Below are 5,749 nucleotides of genomic sequence, written 5' to 3'. Positions count from 1 at the left end.
GCGATCACCCCCTCTTCCCGTCCCGCGATAGCCACGCCGCCGGCTCCCCTCTCTCCTCCCCACCGCCGCTCCGTTGCTGTACGTACGCCACGGCTTTGCCCCCACCACGCCTCGTTAACGGGTAAAAATAACGACGGCAGTGTGACCACGCGCCTGGTGACGGTTTCTTTTATTATTATTTTACTTTTTTTTTTCCTTTTTTTTTTTCTCTCCTTATTTTTCGCTCGTGTTCCGATATGTCGTACGCACGACCCCGCGCGTCCGTACGCCCGGACACGATGGACACGATCACGTCGTGCCCGAGTATATTTACTTATCCTACATGTTCGTGCCGTGCCGTACGGTGCGTGCGTCGTCGCGTCTCCGTAGGTATTCGACTACGGATTCTACCGGTGGCGCCGAAGTTCGTTTCAGGGTTCTGGGCCAAAACGTTAAATTAACCCCCCCCCCCCCCGAAAACCCGTATTGTAACTGCAGCGAACATTATAGGGGACGATTGCAATTCGAAAACGTGCAGATCAACTACAACCCCGTACAAACACGGGTTTCGGCGCCCTTGCGCACGTAGACTACCTACATTTTTGTTTCATATACGAACAACATCTCACTTCTCAGTTTGTGGAATTGCAGCGATGGCAAACGAGGTGCGGGTCCATCGCGGTGGGATTCTTTCTTCAGATCATCCATCATGATTCATGGATTGTGTATTAGTTATTATATTTTCCTAATGTAGTGCCACCTGCATACTGTCACGACTAACGAACAGTCGCGGATACCGGAGGGGAGTTATGGAGACTGGAGCCCCCCACCCCTTAGGTATTAGGTAGAACCATATCGAACGCAGATAATTAAACTATTTAAAATTAGACGTAAGAAAGACTTCGTATACATTGCCATGCGCAACGAATTATGGCAGTAACTCACTTTACTGCCGCCCCCCTCTTTTTATTTCTAGATCCGCGTCTGACAATGTGTACAATACATGATAAAGTCTGAAAGTCGTAGGTATGATTGCACACCGGGTATATGGCAGAGATCTAGTGGGGGGACAGCTGTCACACAATCAATATTGGTCGACAAAATTGGCCTATTGAAGATTTCTTATATTTTTTTTTTATTTGTACCGACTATATGTTGAAGTTAATACTAGACTGGAACAAATTCCCCAAATTTCAACCACTCCTCAAATGACGTCACTGATTTAATTCTTTAGTTCAGTAAGACATATCTATGCCAGAACCTATGTAAAACGGAATTCTCCATAAAATAAAATAAATGTTAAATTTTTAAATGATAGTTATGTATAAACTTATAAACACATATTATAGGATATACTGTGTTTTTTTGTAACAAATTATAGTTTTATAATCCAATTTTATCCCTAATAAGTGGCCTTTTGAAATAGTTTAACCCACAGTTCTCTGTATATCCACCTCAGCTCAGGTATATGGTTGGTAACTAATAAGACACTAAAGCCTTTTTCACATCTTAGGTAAATCGTCAGCAAATCCGGCGTTATAAGGGGGGGGGACAGTCCCTATTTTTCATAAAAATTCGTACTACACATTTTTTAATGTAAATTATATAATACAGAGCCTCCCTCTATCCTCTTACATATGATTCTTACTACAATGTCAATAATAATTTTCAAAAAATAGTTTTTTTTTTATTAATCATATTGCCCATTATAATTAGGTAACTACTTGTCTGTTGTTATTTTTTAAATTGAAAATATTCTTCGGTCTGTTATAAATCTGAAAATAATTAACAAACTATTTATTTTAATGAGGTATATATAATTTAAAATGTAATTAATGTATTTAAGTTCATCAACTGTCTTAATTAAACTAGCCTCCTGAAAAACTTATACTCGTATTAATGGGTTTTTAAGTAACATTTTTTCTTTTGCTATAAGTAGTGACTTTGTTTCGCAAATTTTGATAAATCACTAAGCCCACAGTTACGTTGACAGGTCACATAGTAGACTGAAAAATTAAAACTGAACGACGTCCAAAATCTTCACCAAGTATAGCCTATACATACACGAGAGGGAAAGTAGAATCGACATATTTCAAAACCAACCACCTAGGGCAGCAAAATCTTAAATACTTCTGATGCGTTGTGCCAAAGTTTACTAAATTATAGTTTTCTCACTCTTATAGATACATACCTGTTGAAAAATCAACTATATTTTTTTTCAGTCTATCACGATAACATGATGAAGGTATGTGTATAATTATTGTGAACTGAGTACTTATCGCGTTTATCGTTTTATTTTATCATTCTACCAAGAGAATCTTAAAGAATAGGTACATATTTCATCGTATTGTGAGATTTAAAATAATCAAAAATAAAATTCAGACAATCCATTATCGACTCCTACAATTACTGCTGATTTACAATACCTATCTGAAATTTAAAAAGTATTGTCCTTTGGAGAAAATGCCGAAGAAATGTTTGATTATGTCAACAAAATCAAAAATTTTTTTGTTAAACACTTATTACCAAAATCTTAAGTAAGCAAAAATAGATAATTGTTTTTAATATATAATAAAATAGAAAAAATAATAACAATAAAAATACATAATGATAAATGTATGTATTTCTTTTTTAATTAAATCCAATAGCAAAAAATATGTGCAATTATAATTTACTGATGTTTTATCGGTTACATTATGTTCAATAATAAAAAAATAAACTCAAAATTTAATAGCTTTATTTTTTTTTCCCCCGTATAAAACGCTTTCTTGCTTAAAACGTAATTAATTACGTATTAATTAATACTGTAATTCGTGGTATATTTATATAATATTTTTGGTAGGATTACTTCTATCACTACCCCCCCCCCCCTTAAATTACGTGCCTGTAACATAGTGTACTAAACTTTATACATGGAAGCAAAAAGCACACAAAACTGTAATACAAACCAATTTAATACATAATCTATTTGTCTCATAAAAGTATTTGTATATACTTAAGAATAATTTGATATATTTTTACGAAAGAAGGTCATTTCAATTGTTTATGTTTATCATTGTGTACCTATCTAATATTAATGGTCCTTTGAAATAAAATATTTTGGTTTGTTGGTATTCATATGATTATTATTATTCTAGTATTAAAGTAATTAATCATTACCATTAACAGAACCATTCACGCCGTTATAATGTTGTACGAAAATAAGAAACAATTGTGATTTGTGACTTGTGCGTAGGAATACAAGACACTATAAAGTAGTCTTAAGCCAGAGTTTAAATTTTAATGGAATAAGAGTGATAGATGTGTAAATACCTAAATAAAACATGGCCGAAATCTGGGTTGCTAAAATTTGTTTCAGTTTTTTAACTTGGTAAATGGACATGCACATATTTTAATTATAAACTATCGTTGATTTAATACATCACCTAATTCCTGTTACACTATATTTTAATCTCATTATCCTCAATAATTGTCAAGACTAATTTATTATAAAAAAAAAATATATTTATCATTCAAGTGTAAATTTTTGGTGTTATGAATAGTAATAAAATATAAATTATTGACTTTTTTATTATAAGGTGTTTTTTTTTTATTGATACAGTAAACTTTAAATTTTCAATGATAATGTCACAAGTAAATGTCATGTTTTGCTTGATAATTAAAAATATTATTAAACTTGTACTCTTTCCATAAAAATTTTTTGGTTTCATTTTTACGATATTTAATTTTTTTGAAACACTCTTTAAGTGTCCTTTATAAAAATCACTGCTATTGTTTTTATGATTTGTAAAAGCTAATTAAAAATATGTATTTTTCAATTAATAACAACTAATCAAATTCAATTAGCATGTATGCCAAATATAATAAATTTATTTTTGGTGTTTATTATCCTTCATATTACGTTTTACAACAGCAATTTCAGTTTCTATATTTTTTTGAATAACTCAACTACTGAACAGCATAAAATAATTTCTTAAAATAAACTCGAAACCTTGATATCAAATTCAAGGCTCACAAAATGAATGACTACTTATTTAAATATTTAATCCTATAGAAATCTTTTATTAATAAGAATGTACTGATGAAAATAATATAGTCAAAATAATTACAAGATCGAAATATACATTTGTATTTTAATTTAATTTTTTTGTGTTTGATACTTTGAACACGAATTCGAGTTTGAAACGATCTCTCCTCACCCGTATACGGCTTTCGATCGATTTTTATTTTTAAATATTTATGCTTTTTTTGGTGGATTTACTTCGTGGCGTTCCTTCCTTCTCTTCCCTGAACCTTTGTCAGAGACTTATTTAAAAAATATAAGGTCAGATTTTATGCTGTAATAATACTGTTTTTTCTATTTCTTGTGAAAATTCTGAAACTTTTTATGTTCTAAACATTTTAGTATTATACTTTCATAATTATTTTTGTTCATTATAATGCTATAATATTATAATATTCAATATTGTGTTTATAATTATTTATCAATATCATTGATCACCCGGCACTTCCAAAATCTGTTCATAAATATTGTACATATGTCATATCATTGATTATATATTACTATTAATATATAATCAATGATCATATGTATGAGCTGTCGTTTTACCAAAAAATTCACTCATTTTACACTTGTGAGTACGTCTGAATCTGATATTAAATTGCTTAATTTAATATGAATTATAGTGTTTACATGATTTAATCTTGAAATTTTTACTTACTAGGCTAGGTCGAATGTCAAGTGAAATTTTTTACTATCTATAATTAAATCAAGTACAGTTTTTTTTTTAGGTTAAATTTGTTATATATATCTTGGTACATATTACCATTGATCATTAATACTATTTATAAACAATGATATTACTTAAATAAACATTCAATGGTAAATAAATTATAACACCACCAGGTAATCAAGGTTTTACCGGTTACACGAAGCTTACAAAGTTTTCCTATGAAGTCTATTAACATAATACGTCATACGTTTCGTATTTTTCCTGCATTCTATGACTTAAATGATATTATATGACTGCAAAAATAATAAAGGTTAATTATGTTGTATAAATTAATAAAACAACAACGTGCATTGTACTTAAAAATAATAGTTATAGAACAATATTTTAAATTTTGTAATGTATTACATAAATTGTTCATTCCAGTATTATATTAATTTTATATTTGGATCAATAATACATAGTTTTTATTTATTTATAGTCTTATGAATATATTATGTTTACTTCATGTATGTTTCAATTGAATTTTAGAAGGAGATTTTGTCACGATTGAAGTCTGAAAGAAGTTGTAATTAATTTTTAGAATATAAACTTATTGAAATTAAGTATATATTAACATCTAAAAATATTGTTTTCACTTTATCTGAGCATAGATTCCTAAAAACAGCCTTTTCTAAAAACTATTAAAAAAGCCTTTTATGTTATAATATACTGAAATTGGAGAGACTACCAAACTAGACCCCCTTTCATTTAGGTTCCATCTTGAAGATTGCTGATGCATATTTTATTTGACGTTTACAAATTGATTAAAATATTTATTAAACTTAGAGCTTATTTTTATTAATTTGCTTAATACAACGTTTTGTATGTTTAGTTAAATAATCAGGAGCGGAATGTGGCTTCAATTCAATCAAATTCAAAATGATATCATATGCTAGTTTTGTATTCATAATTATTTATTTGTAACAATTTATAAAACACATTATTAACTGTAAATATAATATATCAGTTAAGATATAGTTAGTTGATCTATATAATCT

Source organism: Sipha flava, unplaced genomic scaffold (assembly GCF_003268045.1).
Source record: "Sipha flava isolate LNK unplaced genomic scaffold, YSA_version1 299_pilon_pilon, whole genome shotgun sequence".
Taxonomy (NCBI): domain Eukaryota; kingdom Metazoa; phylum Arthropoda; class Insecta; order Hemiptera; family Aphididae; genus Sipha; species Sipha flava.
This window is presented reverse-complemented; position numbering follows the sequence as displayed.